The following is a 19,602-nucleotide window of genomic DNA, read 5'->3' as shown; positions in this document are numbered from 1 at the left end:
TCTGAGTTCCAATATCGGAAGGACCTGGAATGTTTGTAATAATACTTTTGTTTTAATTTATTGCAGGTCTTGTGCAGGAAACCATTTGTATCTCTGACATAACCCGTCTCTTCCTGTTTTCATTCCCCTCGTGGTTTCTGCGGCTTGGGGGCATCTATACATTATTTTATAGGCGTTGCTGGGGGCACGTGATGCTACACACAGGTGTTGTCTACGTCCTGTGTCTGTGTGGACACCTCTCTACTCTGGCTACACAACAGTAAGATGCACAGTGTGGACCTGACTCCATGCGGCCTTCACACCGGATAACTTACAAGGAGAGAGATACTTACAGAAATGTACGGTGTGAAAGCACGACTTTACCAAAGTGTTAATGCGTGAAATTGCCCTTTGCTTTTTTTTTGTGAGTTGCAAATGGTAACCTTTGACTAAAGCAAGTACCCAAAAATAAACAGTTTTCAGCTGGACTCATATAACTTGCATTTGCAGTGGAAGATCTGCCTAAAGCAGTATATGAGTGTGAAAAGGTCTCTAGTTTTGTCTTGAAATACCAGAGACTTCGGCGCTCTCCACCTTTCTCCTTCGACATCACATCCTGATGTTGAACAGTATTAGCACATAAATGAATAAAAAACTGGCTGACGTGTACATGCACATGTGTGCATATGTACCACGGTGCTATAGTCTGATGACATATATGTGCCAGTCTGTGGGGTCAAAGGGCAGTCAGAAGTTACTGGGCCACAGTTGTATCAATGAGGACTGTGTACTTCCTGTGCCCTGGGGCATTCGTACTCTGGTCCCTCAAACTAGGGTGGAAGCCCCCCTTTAGAACATGACTCTCAGAATAACAAGTCAGAGCAGACATTAGTGTAACTGGGTACTCACACTTGTGAAAGGCGCAAGTGCAAGTAGTGAACTGCAACCTGACCTCACAGCATACACTTTAGACATCCTTTGTAAACACACACACATATTTTCAGTCTAACTTGTTTACATTTTACATCAATAAATATGGTAATATTTGTACTTGAAATGTTTAATTTGCCTACCTTTGGCGCATATTCCTAGTACCTTATATTTTAACTTTTCTCCATTCGGGTGTATACAATTGGTATAATGTCAGAAAGGGAGAAGACGACCGAGAATGCCTAAGAATGTGCGCTTACATGCTTTTAAGAACATATGTCTGGTGTTGTGACAAAACAGCAGTGACCACTTCAGCTCAGCACTTGCTTCTTCCTCTGCTGTCCCAAAATACTGTGGAATTACTAGTCTCTGCGCCTCTGACAAGGCTGCTGACATCCAATTGATGATTCGTAGGCTTGTGGGCTGTGAGTGCTTTGGCTGTGCTGCCCCCTGGCGGTCACTCTGTGAAGATGCAGGTACCTGGGAACAACCCAGACTACTTCTGAGCTGCTTCTTCTCTGTGTGAACCAATCCAGTGTCAGGACTGGAGTCCGTGCTGTTAGTAGATAGAGAAGGAGTATAACTCGAGCCCCAGGAGGGCAGCCTGGAGCCTGTGACAGGTGCAGGGGAGTGTCGTCAAGGAAGCAGCTGGAAGATAACTGGAGAGGGGTCTGTGGGGCCATCAGTCTGGTGAGGAAACCCAGGAGTCAAGGGGTGTCCTGGGGGAGGGGCGTGGCTTTGTCTGGCTCAAGGGGAGGGATTAGTAATAGTCAATGCAGGGACTGCTGCTGTCCTCCGTGTCCTGGGCTCTGTGTATGTGTAGAAGTTCTAAGGTTGTAAATAATGAGACCTGACAGGTTGTGACAGAAATGATGACTTCTGGTCATTCCTTCTCTTTTGTCAGAAGTGAGGTGTCTGTTACCCCAATTGATTGTGTACTACTGAGAAGAACAATATAACTCTCAGTGTACGGAATGCAGTGTGACCTTGGGAGACACCTCACATACACTGAGCTGTATGAAGAGGTCACAGTTCCCATATGGTCTACCGGTTAGGATTCCTGGTTTTCGCCCGGGTTCGACTCCCGGTATGGGAAATCCATTTTTTTTTTCCACTACTCAGACATTTTAATCTTTCTCAGTTTTTTTCTATAAACCTAAATGCACCTAAAGTCTTAATAAATGTCACTTGCTTTGTCTTCTGCTTCCATCTAATGCCGTCAGAGGTTTACACCGACCCCCAAATCTACTGCCCTCTCTTCCCAGCCCTTGACCTGTACATTAATACTATGAAGGGTTATTCCTTGTTTTTCTTTTATTGCACAACAAAAAGTACAGATTATATAATGAGACCGGGGCACAGAGAAGAAGGCAGCAATTGACTGTGGTCCCACCATGGGAAATTTGCATTTTATTACCTGCCCCGTCCATACTGTGGGTTCATCATTTGTCTTATGACATGATTCCCCTGCTGCGTTGTTTCTAGTATAACACTTGAGCACTTTATGTGTTTTATATCATCTGTGATATTGCAGCTGCTGTTTGCAGTGTCCACATTTTGCAACCAGTGTGCTTTGTACCCTCACTGCTGCTCTCTCAGAGAGGGTAGGCTGAACACTACCGGTAGTATCAGACACCAGAGATGCCTCCTGTACCTGGAATAAAACTCTGCTTCTTTGTAAGAAATACAGGGGTGAAGATCTGCTGCATTCACAGTGACCCACTGAGTCTTTTACAAAGGTTCCCAGCCGTGCAAAGACTCTTGGTGGTTAGTTAAGGGGCCATGCTAAATGGAGATTTCGAAGCATCAGACGAGACGTTTTCTTTGTTTCTGCATCAGCAAAAGTAAATTTCTGTTTTTATGTTATTACTTGTGAAATACACATTTTAGTTGTGCTGTTGGACTTGTCATGTTTGATTTACAGTGTGAACGAATTCAAGCGATAGACAGTAGGTGGCGACTGACACTGCTTCAGGACTCCTAGGGTTGATTATCGTGGACGTTGGTTCCATCGTGTAATGATTAGCACTCTGGACTCTGAATCCAACAATCTGAGTTCCAATATCGGTAGGACCTGGAATGATTGTAATAATACTTTTGTTTTAATTTATTGCAGGTCTTGAGCAGGAAACCATTTGTATCTCTGACATAACCCGTCTCTTCCTGTTTTCATTCCCCTCGTGGTTTCTGCGGTTTTGGGGCATCTATACATTATTCTATAGGCGTTGCTGGTGGCACGTGATGCTACACACAGGTGTTGTCTACGTCCTGTGTCTGTGTGGACACCTCTCTACTCTGGCTACACAACAGTAAGATGCACAGTGCGGACCCGACTCCACGCGGCCTTCACACCTGATAACTTACAAGGAGAGAGAAACTTACGGAAATGTACAATGTGAAAGCACGACTTTACCAAAGAGTTAATGTATGAAATTGCCCTTTGCTTTTTTTTTGTGAGTTGCAAATGGTAACCTTTTACTAAAGCAAGTACCCAAAAATAAACAGTTTTCAGCTGGACTCATATAACTTGCATTTGCAGTGGAAGATCTGCCTGGAGCAGTATATGAGTGTGAAAAGGTCTCTAGTTTTGTCTTGAAATACCAGAGACTTCGGCGCTCTCCACCTTTCTCCTTCGACATCACATCCTGATGCTGAACAGTATTAGCACATAAATGAATAAAAATCTGGCTGACGTGTACATGCACATGTGTGCATATGTACCACGGTGCTATAGTCTGATGACATATATGTGCCAATCTGTGGGGTCAAAGGGCAGTCAGAAGTTACTGGGCCACAGTTGTATCAATGAGGACTGTGTACTTCCTGTGCCCTGGGGCATTCGTACTCTGGTCCCTCAAACTAGGGTGGAAGCCCCCCTTTAGCACATGACTCTCAGAATAACAAGTCAGAGCAGACATTAGTGTAACTGGGTACTCACACTTGTGAAAGGCGCAAGTGCAAGTAGTGAACTGCAACCTGACCTCACAGCATACACTTTAGACATCCTTTGTAAACACACACACATATTTTCAGTCTAACTTGTTTACATTTTACATCAATAAATATGGTAATATTTGTACTTGAAATGTTTAATTTGCCTACCTTTGGCGCATATTCCTAGTACCTTATATTTTAACTTTTCTCCATTCGGGTGTATACAATTGGTATAATGTCAGAAAGGGAGAAGACGACCCAGAATGCCTAAGAATGTGCGCTTACACGCTTTTAAGAACATATGTCTGGTGTTGTGACAAAACAGCAGTGACCACTTCAGCTCAGCACTTGCTTCTTCCTCTGCTGTCCCAAAATACTGTGGAATTACTAGTCTCTGTGCCTCTGACAAGGCTGCTGACATCCAATTGATGATTGGTAGGCTTGTGGGCTGTGAGTGCTTTGGCTGTGCTGCCCCCTGGCGGTCACTCTGTGAAGATGCAGGTACCTGGGAACAACCCAGACTACTTCTGAGCTGCTTCTTCTCTGTGTGTACCAATCCAGTGTCAGGACTGGAGTTGGTGCTGTTAGTAGATAGAGAAGGAGTATAACTCGAGCCCCAGGAGGGCAGCCTGGAGCCTGTGACAGGTGCAGGGGAGTGTCGTCAAGGAAGCAGCTGGAAGATAACTGGAGAGGGGTCTGTGGGGCCATCAGTCTGGTGAGGAAACCCAGGAGTCAAGGGGTGTCCTGGGGGAGGGGCGTGGCTTTGTCTGGCTCAAGGGGAGGGGTTAGTAATAGTCAATGCAGGGACTGCTGCTGTCCTCCGTGTCCTGGGCTCTGTGTATGTGTAGAAGTTCTAAGGTTGTAAATAATGAGACCTGACAGGTTGTGACAGAAATGATGACTTCTGGTCATTCCTTCTCTTTTGTCAGAAGTGAGGTGTCTGTTACCCCAATTGATTGTGTACTACTGAGAAGAACAATATAACTCTCAGTGTACGGAATGCAGTGTGACCTTGGGAGACACCTCACATACACTGAGCTGTATGAAGAGGTCACAGTTCCCATATGGTCTAGCGGTTAGGATTCCTGGTTTTCACCCACGTGGCCCGGGTTCGACTCCCGGTATGGGAAATCCATATTTTTTTTCCCACTACTCAGACATTTTAATCTTTCTCAGTTTTTTTCTATAAACCTAAATGCACCTAAAGTCTTAATAAATGTCACTTGCTTTGTCTTCTGATCCATCTAATGCCATCAGAGGTTTACACCGACCCCCAAATCTACTGCCCTCTCTTCCCAGCCCTTGACCTGTACATTAATACTATGAAGGGTTATTCCTTGTTTTTCTTTTATTGCACAACAAAAAGTACAGATTATATAATGAGACCGGGACACAGAGAAGAAGGCAGCAATTGACTGTGGTCCCACCATGGGAAATTCGCATTTTATTACCTGCCCCGTCCATACTGTGGGTTCATCATTTGTTTTATGACATGATTCCCCTGCTGTGTTGTTTCTAGTATAAGACTTGAGCACTTTATGTGTTTTATATAATCTGTGATATTGCAGCTGCTGTTTGCAGTGTCCACATTTTGCAACCAGTGTGCTTTGTACCCTCACTGCTGCTCTCTCAGAGAGGGTAGGCTGAACACTACAGGTAGTATCAGACACCAGAGATGCCTCCTGTACCTGGAATAAAACTCTGCTTCTTTGTAAGAAATACAGGGGTGAAGATCTTCTGTATTCACGGTGGCCCACTGAGTCTTTTACAAAGGTTCCCAGGCGTGCAAAGACTCTTGGTGGTTAGTTAAGGGGCAATGCTAAATGGAGATTTCGAAGCATCAGACGAGACGTTTTCTTTGTTTCTGCATCAGCAAAAGTATATTTCTGTTTTTATGTTATTACTTGTGAAATACACATTTTAGTTGTGCTGTTGTACTTGTCATGTTTGATTTACAGTGTGAACGAATTCAAGCGATAGACAGTAGGTGGCGACTGACACTGCTTCAGGACTCCTAGGGTTGAGGATCGTGGACGTTGGTTCCATCATGTAATGATTAGCACTCTGGACTCTGAATCCAGCAATCTGAGTTCCAATATCGGAAGGACCTGGAATGTTTGTAATAATACTTTTGTTTTAATTTATTGCAGGTCTTGAGCAGGAAACCATTTGTATCTCTGACATAACCCGTCTCTTCCTGTTTTCATTCCCCTCGTGGTTTCTGCGGCTTGGGTGCATCTATACATTATTCTATAGGCGTTGCTGGGGGCACGTGATGCTACACACAGGTGTTGTCTACGTCCTGTGTCTGTGTGGACACCTCTCTACTCTGGCTACACAACAGTAAGATGCACAGTGTGGACCTGACTCCGTGCGGCCTTCACACCGGATAACTTACAAGGAGAGAGATACTTACGGAAATGTACGGTGTGAAAGCACGACTTTACCAAAGTGTTAATGTATGAAATTGCCCTTTGCTTTTTTTTTGTGAGTTGCAAATAGTAACCTTTGACTAAAGCAAGTACCCAAAAATAAACAGTTTTCAGCTGGACTCATATAACTTGCATTTGCAGTGGAAGATCTGCCTGGAGCAGTATATGAGTGTGAAAAGGTCTCTAGTTTTGTCTTGAAATACCAGAGACTTCGGCGCTCTCCACCTTTCTTCTTCGACATCACATCCTGATGCTGAACAGTATTAGCACATAAATGAATAAAAAACTGGCTGACGTGTACATGCACATGTGTGCATATGTACCATGGTGCTATAGTCTGATGACATATATGTGCCAGTCTGTGGGGTCAAAGGGCAGTCAGAAGTTACTGGGCCACAGTTGTATCAATGAGGATTGTGTACTTCCTGTGCCCTGGGGCATTTGTACTCTGGTCCCTCAAACTAGGGTGGAAGCCCCCCTTTAGCACATGAATCTCAGAATAACAAGTCAGAGCAGACATTAGTGTAACTGGGTACTCACACTTGTGAAAGACGCAAGTGCAAGTAGTGAACTGCAACCTGACCTCACAGCATACACTTTAGACATCCTTTGTAAACACACATACATATTTTCTGTCTAACTTGTTTACATTTTACATCAATAAATATGGTAATATTTGTACTTGAAATGTTTAATTTGCCTACCTTTGGCGCATATTCCTAGTACCTTATATTTTAACTTTTCTCCATTCGGGTGTATACAATTGGTATAATGTCAGAAAGGGAGAAGACGACCGAGAATGCCTAAGAATGTGCGCTTACATGCTTTTAAGAACATATGTCTGGTGTTGTGACAAAACAGCAGTGACCACTTCAGCTCAGCACTTGCTTCTTCCTCTGCTGTCCCAAAATACTGTGGAATTACTAGTCTCTGTGCCTCTGACAAGGCTGCTGACATCCAATTGATGATTGGTAGGCTTGTGGGCTGTGAGTGCTTTGGCTGTGCTGCCCCCTGGCGGTCACTCTGTGAAGATGCAGGTACCTGGGAACAACCCAGACTACTTCTGAGCTGCTTCTTCTCTGTGTGAACCAATCCAGTGTCAGGACTGGAGTCGGTGCTGTTAGTAGATAGAGAAGGAGTATAACTCGAGCCCCAGGAGGGCAGCCTGGAGCCTGTGACAGGTGCAGGGGAGTGTCGTCAAGGAGCAGCTGGAAGATAACTGGAGAGGGGTCTGTGGGGCCATCAGTCTGGTGAGGAAACCCAGGAGTCAAGGGGTGTCCTGGGGGAGGGGCGTGGCTTTGTATGGCTCAAGGGGAGGGGTTAGTAATAGTCAATGCAGGGACTGCTGCTGTCCTCCGTGTCCTGGGCTCTGTGTATGTGTAGTAGTTCTAAGGTTGTAAATAATGAGACCTGACAGGTTGTGGCAGAAATGATGACTTCTGGTCATTCCTTCTCTTTTTTCAGAAGTGAGGTGTCTGTTACCCCAATTGATTGTGTACTACTGAGAAGAACAATATAACTCTCAGTGTACGGAATGCAGTGTGACATTGGGAGACACCTCACATACACTGAGCTGTATGAAAAGGTCACAGTTCCCATATGGTCTAGCGGTTAGGATTCCTGGTTTTCACCCAGGCGGCCTGGTTTCAAATCCCGGTATGGGAAGTCCATTTTTTTTTTCCACTACTCAGACATTTAAATCTTTCTCAGTTTTTTTCTATAAACCTAAATGCACCTAAAGTCTTAATAAATGTCACTTGCTTTGTCTTCTGCTTCCATCTAATGCCGTCAGAGGTTTACACCGACCCCCAAATCTACTGCCCTCTCTCCCCAGCCCTTGACCTGTACATTAATACTATGAAGGGTTATTCCTTGTTTTTCTTTTATTGCACAACAAAAATTACAGATTATATAATGAGACCGGGGCACAGAGAAGAAGGCAGCAATTGACTGTGGTCCCACCATGGGAATTTCGCATTTTATTACCTGCCCCGTCCATACTGTGGGCTCATCATTTGTTTTATGACATGATTCCCCTGCTGTGTTGTTTCTAGTATAAGACTTGAGCACTTTATGTGTTTTATATCATCTGTGATATTGCAGCTGCTGTTTGCAGTGTCCACATTTTGCAACCAGTGTGCTTTGTACCCTCACTGCTGCTCTCTCAGAGAGGGTAGGCTGAACACTACCAGTAGTATCAGACACCAGAGATGCCTCCTGTACCTGGAATAAAACTCTGCTTCTTTGTAAGAAATTCAGGGGTGAAGATCTGCTGCATTCACAGTGACCCACTGAGTCTTTTACAAAGGTTCCCAGCCGTGCAAAGACTCTTGGTGGTTAGTTAAGGGGCCATGCTGAATGGAGATTTCGAAGCATCAGACAAGACGTTTTCTTTGTTTCTGCATCAGCAAAAGTATATTTCTGTTTTTATTTTATTACTTGTGAAATACACATTTTAGTTGTGCTGTTGGACTTGTCATGTTTGATTTACAGTGTGAACGAATTCAAGCGATAGACAGTAGGTGGCGACTGACACTGCTTCAGGACTCCTAGGGTTGAGGAACGTGGACGTTGGTTCCATCGTGTAATGATTAGCACTCTGGACTCTGAATCCAGCAATCTGAGTTCCAATATCGGTAGGACCTGGAATGTTTGTAATAATACTTTTGTTTTAATTTATTGCAGGTCTTGAGCAGGAAACCATTTGTATCTCTGACATAACCCGTCGCTTCCTGTTTTCATTCCCCTCGTGGTTTCTGCGGCTTGGGGGCATCTATACATTATTTTATAGGAGTTGCTGGGGGCACCTGATGCTACACACAGGTGTTGTCTACGTCCTGTGTCTGTGTGGACACCTCTCTACTCTGGCTACACAACAGTAAGATGCACAGTGTGGACCTGACTCCACGCGGCCTTCACACCGGATAACTTACAAGGAGAGAGAAACTTACGGAAATGTACGGTGTGAAAGAAAGACTTTACCAAAGTGTTAATGTATGAAATTGCCCCTTGCTTTTTTGTTGTGAGTTGCAAATGGTAACCTTTGACTAAAGCAAGTACCCAAAAATAAACAGTTTTCAGCTGGACTCATATAACTTGCATTTGCAGTGGAAGATCTGCCTGGAGCAGTATATGAGTGTGAAAAGGTCTCTAGTTTTATCTTGAAATACCAGAGACTTCGGCGCTCTCCACCTTTCTCCTTCGACATCACATCCTGATGCTGAACAGTATTAGCACATAAATGAATAAAAAACTGGCTGACGTGTACATGCACATGTGTGCATATGTATCACGGTGCTATAGTCTGATGACATATATGTGCCAGTCTGTGGGGTCAAAGGGCAGTCAGAAGTTACTGGGCCACAGTTGTATCAATGAGGACTGTGTACTTCCTGTGCCCTGGGGCATTCGTACTCTGGTCCCTCAAACTAGGGTGGAAGCACCCCTTTAGCACATGACTCTCAGAATAACAAGTCAGAGCAGACATTAGTGTAACTGGGTACTCACACTTGTGAAAGGCGCAAGTGCAAGTAGTGAACTGCAACCTGACCTCACAGCATACACTTTAGACATCCTTTGTAAACACACACACATATTTTCAGTCTAACTCGTTTACATTTTACATCAATAAATATGGTAATATTTGTACTTGAAATGTTTAATTTGCCTACCTTTGGCGCATATTCCTAGTACCTTATATTTTAACTTTTCTCCATTCGGGTGTATACAATTGGTATAATGTCAGAAAGGAGAAGACGACCGAGAATGCCTAAGAATGTGCGCTTACATGCTTTTAAGAACATATGTCTGGTGTTGTGACAAAACAGCAGTGACCACTTCAGCTCAGCACTTGCTTCTTCCTCTGCTGTCCCAAAATACTGTGGAATTACTAGTCTCTGCGCCTCTGACAAGGCTGCTGACATCCAATTGATGATTCGTAGGCTTGTGGGCTGTGAGTGCTTTGGCTGTGCTGCCCCCTGGCGGTCACTCTGTGAAGAGGCAGGTACCTGGGAACAACCCAGACTACTTCTGAGCTGCTTCTTCTCTGTGTGAACCAATCCAGTGTCAGGACTGGAGTCGGTGCTGTTAGTAGATAGAGAATGAGTATAACTCGAGACCCAGGAGGGCAGCCTGGAGCCTGTGACAGGTGCAGGGGAGTGTCGTCAAAGAAGCAGCTGGAAGATAACTGGAGAGGGGTCTGTGGGGCCATCAGTCTGGTGAGGAAACCCAGGAGTCAAGGGGTGTCCTGGGGAGGGGCGTGGCTTTGTCTGGCTCAAGGGGAGGGGTTAGTAATAGTCAATGCAGGGACTGCTGCTGTCCTCCGTGTCCTGGGCTCTGTGTATGTGTAGAAGTTCTAAGGTTGTAAATAATGAGACCTGACAGGTTGTGGCAGAAATGATGACTTCTGGTCATTCCTTCTCTTTTTTCAGAAGTGAAGTGTCTGTTACCCCAATTGATTGTGTACTACTGAGAAGAACAATATAACTCTCAGTGTACGGAATGCAGTGTGACCTTGGGAGACACCTCACATACACTGAGCTGTAGTAAGAGGTCACAGTTCCCATATGGTCTAGCGGTTAGGATTCCTAGTTCTCACCCAGGTGGCCCGGGATCGATTCCCTCTATGGGAAGTCCATTTTTTTTTTCCACTACTCAGACATTTTAATCTTTCTCAGTTTTTTTCTATAAACCTAAATGCACCTAAAGTCTTAATAAATGTCACTTGCTTTGTCTTCTGCTTCCATCTAATGCCGTCAGAGGTTTACACCGACCCCCAAATCTACTGCCCTCTCTCCCCAGCACTTGACCTGTACATTAATACTATGAAGGGTTATTCCTTGTTTTTCTTTTATTGCACAACAAAAAGTACAGATTATATAATGAGACCGGGGCACAGAGAAGAAGGCAGCAATTGACTGTGGTCCCACCATGGGAAATTCGCATTTTATTACCTGCCCCGTCGATACTGTGGGTTCATCATTTGTTTTATGACATGATTCCCCTGCTGTGTTGTTTCTAGTATAAGACTTGAGCACTTTATGTGTTTTATATCATCTGTGATATTGCAGCTGCTGTTTGCAGTGTCCACATTTGGCAACCAGTGTGCTTTGTACCCTCACTGCTGCTCTCTCAGAGAGGGTAGGCTGAACACTACCGGTAGTATCAGACACCAGAGATGCCTCCTGTACCTGGAATAAAACTCTGCTTCTTTGTAAGAAATACAGGGGTGAAGATCTGCTGCATTCACAGTGACCCACTGAGTCTTTTACAAAGGTTCCCAGCCGTGCAAAGACTCTTGGTGGTTAGATAAGGGGCCATGCTAAATGGAGATTTCGAAGCATCAGACGAGACGTTTTCTTTGTTTCTGCATCAGCAAAAGTATATTTCTGTTTTTATGTTATTACTTGTGAAATACACATTTTAGTTGTGCTGTTGGACTTGTCATGTTTGATTTACAGTGTGAACGAATTCAAGCGATAGACAGTAGGTGGCGACTGACACTGCTTCAGGACTCCTAGGGTTGAGGATCGTGGACGTTGGTTCCATTGTGTAATGATTAGCACTCTGGACTCTGAATCCAGCAATCTGAGTTCCAATATCGGTAGGACCTGGAATGTTTGTAATAATACTTTTGTTTGAATTTATTGCAGGTCTTGAGCAGGAAACCATTTGTATCTCTGACATAACCCGTCTCTTCCTGTTTTCATTCCCCTCGTGGTTTCTGCGGCTTGGGGGCATCTATACATTATTCTATAGGCGTTGCTGGGGGCACGTGATGCTACACACAGGTGTTGTCTACGTTCTGTGTCTGTGTGGACACCTCTCTACTCTGGCTACACAACAGTAAGATGCACAGTGTGGACCTGACTCCACGCGGCCTTCACACCGGATAACTTACAAGGAGAGAGAAACTTACGGAAATATACGGTGTGAAAGAACGACTTTACCAAAGTGTTAATGTATGAAATTGCCCTTTGCTTTTTTTTTGTGAGTTGCAAATGGTAACCTTTGACTAAAGCAAGTACCCAAAAATAAACAGTTTTCAGCTGGACTCATATAACTTGCATTTGCAGTGGAAGATCTGCCTGGAGCAGTATATGAGTGTGAAAAGGTCTCTAGTTTTGTCTTGAAATACCAGAGACTTCGGCGCTCTCCACCTTTCTCCTTCGACATCACATCCTGATGCTGAACAGTACTAGCACATAAATGAATAAAAAACTGGCTGACGTGTACATGCACATGTGTGCATATGTACCACGGTGCTATAGTCTGATGACATATATGTGCCAGTCTGTGGGGTCAAAGGGCAGTCAGAAGTTACTGGGCCACAGTTGTATCAATGAGGACTGTGTACTTCCTGTGCCCTGGGGCATTCGTACTCTGGTCCCTCAAACTAGGGTGGAAGCCCCCCTTTAGCACATGACTCTCAGAATAACAAGTCAGAGCAGACATTAGTGTAACTGGGTACTCACACTTGTGAAAGGCGCAAGTGCAAGTAGTGAACTGCAACCTGACCTCACAGCATACACTTTAGACATCCTTTGTAAACACACACACATATTTTCAGTCTAACTTGTTTACATTTTACATCAATAAATATGGTAATATTTATACATGAAATGTTTAATTTGCCTACCTTTGGCGCATATTCCTAGTACCTTATATTTTAACTTTTCTCCATTCGGGTGTATACAATTGGTATAATGTCAGAAAGGGAGAAGACGACCGAGAATGCCTAAGAATGTGCGCTTACATGCTTTTAAGAACATATGTCTGGTGTTGTGACAAAACACCAGTGACCACTTCAGCTCAGCACTTGCTTCTTCCTCTGCTGTCCCAAAATACTGTGGAATTACTAGTATCTGCGCCTCTGACAAGGCTGCTGACATCTAATTGATGATTCGTAGGCTTGTGGGCTGTGAGTGCTTTGGCTGTGCTGCCCCCTGGCGGTCACTCTGTGAAGATGCAGGTACCTGGGAACAACCCAGACTACTTCTGAGCTGCTTCTTCTCTGTGTGAACCAATCCAGTGTCAGGACTGGAGTCGGTGCTGTTAGTAGATAGAGAAGGAGTATAACTCGAGCCCCAGGAGGGCAGCCTGGAGCCTGTGACAGGTGCAGGGGAGTGTCGTCAAGGAAGCAGCTGGAAGATAACTGGAGAGGGGTCTGCGAGGCCATCAGTCTGGTGAGGAAACCCAGGAGTCAAGGGGTGTCCTGGGGGAGGGGCGTGGCTTTGTCTGGCTCAAGGGGAGGGGTTAGTAATAGTCAATGCAGGGACTGCTGCTGTCCTCCGTGTCCTGGGCTCTGTGTATGTGTAGAAGTTCTAAGGTTGTAAATAATGAGACCTGACAGGTTGTGGCAGAAATGATGACTTCTGGTCATTCCTTCTCTTTTGTCAGAAGTGAGGTGTCTGTTACCACAATTGATTGTGTACTACTGAGAAGAACAAGATAACTCTCAGTGTACGGAATGCAGTGTGACCTTGGGAGACACCTCACATACACTGAGCTGTATGAAGACATCACAGTTCCCATATGGTCTAGCGGTTAGGATTCCTGGTTTTCACCCAGGGGGCCCGGGTTCGACTCCAGGTATGGGAAATCCATTTTTTTTTTCACTACTCAGACATTTTAATCTTTCTCAGTTTTTTTCTATAAACCTAAATGCACCTAAAGTCTTAATAAATGTCACTTGCTTTGTCTTCTGCTTCCATCTAATGCCGTCAGAGGTTTACACCGACCCCCAAATCTACTGCCCTCTCTCCCCAGCCCTTGACCTGTACATTAATACTATGAAGGGTTATTCCTTGTTTTTCTTTTATTGCACAACAAAAAGTACAGATTATATAATGAGACCGGGGCACAGAGAAGAAGACAGCAATTGAATGTGGTCCCACCATGGGAAATTCGCATTTTATTACCTGCCCCGTACATACTGTGGGTTCATCAGTTGTTTTATGACATGATTCCCCTGCTGTGTTGTTTCTAGTATAAGACTTGAGCACTTTATGTGTTTTATATCATCTGTGATATTGCAGCTGCTGTTTGCAGTGTCCACATTTTGCAACCAGTGTGCTTTGTACCCTCACTGCTGCTCTCTCAGAGAGGGTAGGCTGAACACTACAGGTAGTATCAGACACCAGAGATGCCTCCTGTACCTGGAATAAAACTCTGCTTTTTTGTAAGAAATACAGGGGTGAAGATCTGCTGCATTCACAGTGACCCACTGAGTCTTTTACAAAGGTTCCCAGCCGTGCAAAGACTCTTGGTGGTTAGTTAAGGGGCCATGCTAAATGGAGATTTCGAAGCATCAGACAAGACGTTTTCTTTGTTTCTTCATCAGCAAAAGTATATTTCTGTTTTTATGTTATTACTTGTGAAATACACATTTTAGTTGTGCTGTTGGACTTGTCATGTTTGATTTACAGTGTGAACGAATTCAAGCGATAGACAGTAGGTGGCGACTGACACTGCTTCAGGACTCCTAGGGTTGAGGATCGTGGACGTTGGTTCCATTGTGTAATGATTAGCACTCTGGACTCTGAATCCAGCAATCTGAGTTCCAATATCGGTAGGACCTGGAATGTTTGTAATAATACTTTTGTTTTAATTTATTGCAGGTCTTGAGCAGGAAACCATTTGTATCTCTGACATAACCCGTCTCTTCCTGTTTTCATTCCCCTCGTGGTTTCTGCGGCTTGGGGGCATCTATACATTATTCTATAGGCGTTGCTGGGGGCACGTGATGCTACACACAGGTGTTGTCTACGTCCTGTGTCTGTGTGGACACCTCTCTACTCTGGCTACACAACAGTAAGATGCACAGTGTGGACCTGACTCCACGCGGCCTTCACACCGGATAACTTACAAGGAGAGAGAAACTTACGGAAATGTACGGTGTGAAAGCACGACTTTACCAAAGTGTTAATGTATGAAATTGCCCTTTGCTTTTTTTTTGTGAGTTGCAAATGGTAACCTTTGACTAAAGCAAGTACCCAAAAATAAACAGTTTTCAGCTGGACTCATATAACTTGCATTTGCAGTGGAAGATCTGCCTGGAGCAGTATATGAGTGTGAAAAGGTCTCTAGTTTTGTCTTGAAATACCAGAGACTTCGGCGCTCTCCACCTTTCTCCTTCGACATCACATCCTGATGCTGAACAGTATTAGCACATAAATGAATAAAAAACTGGCTGACGTGTACATGCACATGTGTGCATATGTACCACGGTGCTATAGTCTGATGACATATATGTGCCAGTCTGTGGGGTCAAAGGGCAGTCAGAAGTTACTGGGCCACAGTTGTATCAATGAGGACTGTGTACTTCCTGTGCCCTGGGGCATTCGTACTCTGGTCCCTCAAACTAGGGTGGAAGCCCCCCTTTAGCACATGACTCTCAGAATAACAAGTCAGAGCAGACATTAGTGTAACTGGGTACTCACACTTGTGAAAGGCGCAAGTGCAAGTAGTGAACTGCAACCTGACCTCACAGCATACACTTTAGACATCCTTTGTAAACACACACACATATTTTCAGTCTAACTTGTTTACATTTTACATCAATAAATATGGTAATATTTATACATGAAATGTTTAATTTGCCTACCTTTGGCGCATATTCCTAGTACCTTATATTTTAACTTTTCTCCATTCGGGTGTATACAATTGGTATAATGTCAGAAAGGGAGAAGACGACCGAGAATGCCTAAGAATGTGCGCTTACATGCTTTTAAGAACATATGTCTGGTGTTGTGACAAAACAGCAGTGACCACTTCAGCTCAGCACTTGCTTCTTCCTCTGCTGTCCCAAAATACTGTGAAATTACTAGTATCTGCGCCTCTGACAAGGCTGCTGACATCTAATTGATGATTCGTAGGCTTGTGGGCTGTGAGTGCTTTGGCTGTGCTGCCCCCTGGCGGTCACTCTGTGAAGATGCAGGTACCTGGGAACAACCCAGACTACTTCTGAGCTGCTTCTTCTCTGTGTGAACCAATCCAGTGTCAGGACTGGAGTCGGTGCTATTAGTAGATAGAGAAGGAGTATAACTCGAGCCCCAGGAGGGCAGCCTGGAGCCTGTGACAGGTGCAGGGGAGTGTCGTCAAGGAAGCAGCTGGAAGATAACTGGAGAGGGGTCTGCGAGGCCATCAGTCTGGTGAGGAAACCCAGGAGTCAAGGGGTGTCCTGGGGGAGGGGCGTGGCTTTGTCTGGCTCAAGGGGAGGGGTTAGTAATAGTCAATGCAGGGACTGCTGCTGTCCTCCGTGTCCTGGGCTCTGTGTATGTGTAGAAGTTCTAAGGTTGTAAATAATGAGACCTGACAGGTTGTGGCAGAAATGATGACTTCTGGTCATTCCTTCTCTTTTGTCAGAAGTGAGGTGTCTGTTACCACAATTGATTGTGTACTACTGAGAAGAACAAGATAACTCTCAGTGTACGGAATGCAGTGTGACCTTGGGAGACACCTCACATACACTGAGCTGTATGAAGACATCACAGTTCCCATATGGTCTAGCGGTTAGGATTCCTGGTTTTCACCCAGGGGGCCCGGGTTCGACTCCCGGTATGGGAAATCCATTTTTTTTTTCACTACTCAGACATTTTAATCTTTCTCAGTTTTTTTCTATAAACCTAAATGCACCTAAAGTCTTAATAAATGTCACTTGCTTTGTCTTCTGCTTCCATCTAATGCTGTCAGAGGTTTACACCGACCCCCAAATCTACTGCCCTCTCTCCCCAGCCCTTGACCTGTACATTAATACTATGAAGGGTTATTCCTTGTTTTTCTTTTATTGCACAACAAAAAGTACAGATTATATAATGAGACCGGGGCACAGAGAAGAAGACAGCAATTGAATGTGGTCCCACCATGGGAAATTCGCATTTTATTACCTGCCCCGTAATACTGTGGGTTCATCAGTTGTTTTATGACATGATTCCCCTGCTGTGTTGTTTCTAGTATAAGACTTGAGCACTTTATGTGTTTTATATCATCTGTGATATTGCAGCTGCTGTTTGCAGTGTCCACATTTTGCAACCAGTGTGCTTTGTACCCTCACTGCTGCTCTCTCAGAGAGGGTAGGCTGAACACTACAGGTAGTATCAGACACCAGAGATGCCTCCTGTACCTGGAATAAAACTCTGCTTCTTTGTAAGAAATACAGGGGTGAAGATCTGCTGCATTCACAGTGACCCACTGAGTCTTTTACAAAGGTTCCCAGCCGTGCAAAGACTCTTGGTGGTTAGTTAAGGGGCCATGCTAAATGGAGATTTCGAAGCATCAGACAAGACGTTTTCTTTGTTTCTTCATCAGCAAAAGTATATTTCTGTTTTTATGTTATTACTTGTGAAATACACATTTTAGTTGTGCTGTTGGACTTGTCATGTTTGATTTACAGTGTGAACGAATTCAAGCGATAGACAGTAGGTGGCGACTGACACTGCTTCAGGACTCCTAGGGTTGAGGATCGTGGACGTTGGTTCCATTGTGTAATGATTAGCACTCTGGACTCTGAATCCAGCAATCTGAGTTCCAATATCGGTAGGACCTGGAATGTTTGTAATAATACTTTTGTTTTAATTTATTGCAGGTCTTGAGCAGGAAACCATTTGTATCTCTGACATAACCCGTCTCTTCCTGTTTTCATTCCCCTCGTGGTTTCTGCGGCTTGGGGGCATCTATACATTATTCTATAGGCGTTGCTGGGGGCACGTGATGCTACACACAGGTGTTGTCTACGTCCTGTGTCTGTGTGGACACCTCTCTACTCTGGCTACACAACAGTAAGATGCACAGTGTGGACCTGACTCCACGCGGCCTTCACACCGGATAACTTACAAGGAGAGAGAAACTTACGGAAATGTACGGTGTGAAAGCACGACTTTACCAAAGTGTTAATGTATGAAATTGCCCTTTGCTTTTTTTTTGTGAGTTGCAAATGGTAACCTTTGACTAAAGCAAGTACCCAAAAATAAACAGTTTTCAGCTGGACTCATATAACTTGCATTTGCAGTGGAAGATCTGCCTGGAGCAGTATATGAGTGTGAAAAGGTCTCTAGTTTTGTCTTGAAATACCAGAGACTTCGGCGCTCTCCACCTTTCTCCTTCGACATCACATCCTGATGCTGAACAGTATTAGCACATAAATGAATAAAAAACTGACTGACGTGTACATGCACATGTGTGCATATGTACCACGGTGCTATAGTCTGATGACATATATGTGCCAGTCTGTGGGGTCAAAGGGCAGTCAGAAGTTACTGTGCCACAGTTGTATCAATGAGGACTGTGTACTTCCTGTGCCCTGGGGCATTCATACTCTGGTCCCTCAAACTAGGGTGGAAGCCCCCCTTTAGCACATGACTCTCAGAATAACAAGTCAGAGCAGACATTAGTGTAACTGGGTACTCACACTTGTGAAAGGCACAAGTGCAAGTAGTGAACTGCAACCTGACCTCACAGCATACACTTTAGACATCCTTTGTAAACACACACACATATTTTCAGTCTAACTTGTTTACATTTTACATCGATAAATATGGTAATATTTGTACTTGAAATGTTTAATTTGCCTACCTTTGGCGCATATTCCTAGTACCTTATATTTTAACTTTTCTCCATTCGGGTGTATACAATTGGTATAAAGTCAGAAAGGGAGAAGACAACCGAGAATGCCTAAGAATGTGCGCTTACATGCTTTTAAGAACATATGTCTGGTGTTGTGACAAAACAGCAGTGACCACTTCAGCTCAGCACTTGCTTCTTCCTCTGCTGTCCCAAAATATTGTGGAATTACTAGTCTCTGCGCCTCTGACAAGGCTGCTTACATCCAATTGATGATTCGAAGGCTTGTGGGCTGTGAGTGCTTTGGCTGTGCTGCCCCCTGGCGGTCACTCTGTGAAGATGCAGGTACCTGGGAACAACCCAGACTACTTCTGAGCTGCTTCTTCTCTGTGTGAACCAATCCAGTGTCAGGACTGGAGTCGGTGCTGTTAGTAGATAGAGAAGGAGTATAACTCGAGCCCCAGGAGGGCAGCCTGGAGCCTGTGACAGGTGCAGGGGAGTGTCGTCAAGGAAGCAGCTGGAAGATAACTGGAGAGGGGTCTGTGGGGCCATCAGTCTGGTGAGGAAACCCAGGAGTCAAGGGGTGTCCTGGGGGAGGGTCGTGGCTTTGTCTGGCTCAAGGGGAGGGGTTAGTAATAGTCATTGCAGGGACTGCTGCTGTCCTCCGTGTCCTGGGCTCTGTGTATGTGTAGAAGTTCTAAGGTTGTAAATAATGAGACCTGACAGGTTGTGGCAGAAATGATGACTTCTGGTCATTCCTTCTCTTTTG

The 19,602-nt window shown here is 44.6% G+C and overlaps 4 non-coding genes across 4 annotated transcripts; all 4 read left to right on the top strand.

Annotated features, from left to right (window-relative positions):
• The first annotated feature begins 4,901 nt into the window (after positions 1 to 4,901).
• On the top strand, positions 4,902 to 4,973 carry TRNAE-UUC (transfer RNA glutamic acid (anticodon UUC)). The gene has a single exon. It is a non-coding gene; the product is annotated as a tRNA-Glu (tRNA).
• Positions 4,974 to 7,868: 2,895 nt separating this feature from the next.
• Positions 7,869 to 7,940, top strand: TRNAE-UUC (transfer RNA glutamic acid (anticodon UUC)). The gene has a single exon. It is a non-coding gene; the product is annotated as a tRNA-Glu (tRNA).
• A 5,862-nt stretch (positions 7,941 to 13,802) lies between these two features.
• On the top strand, positions 13,803 to 13,874 carry TRNAE-UUC (transfer RNA glutamic acid (anticodon UUC)). The gene has a single exon. It is a non-coding gene; the product is annotated as a tRNA-Glu (tRNA).
• A 2,895-nt stretch (positions 13,875 to 16,769) lies between these two features.
• TRNAE-UUC (transfer RNA glutamic acid (anticodon UUC)) lies at positions 16,770 to 16,841 on the top strand. Its single transcript has one exon. It is a non-coding gene; the product is annotated as a tRNA-Glu (tRNA).
• Positions 16,842 to 19,602: the final 2,761 nt, after the last annotated feature.

This window comes from Pleurodeles waltl, unplaced genomic scaffold (assembly GCF_031143425.1).
Source record: "Pleurodeles waltl isolate 20211129_DDA unplaced genomic scaffold, aPleWal1.hap1.20221129 scaffold_39, whole genome shotgun sequence".
In the NCBI taxonomy this organism is placed as follows: domain Eukaryota; kingdom Metazoa; phylum Chordata; class Amphibia; order Caudata; family Salamandridae; genus Pleurodeles; species Pleurodeles waltl.
The sequence above is the reverse complement of the archived record's forward strand: the minus strand, read 5'-3'. Positions and strand labels throughout refer to the sequence as shown.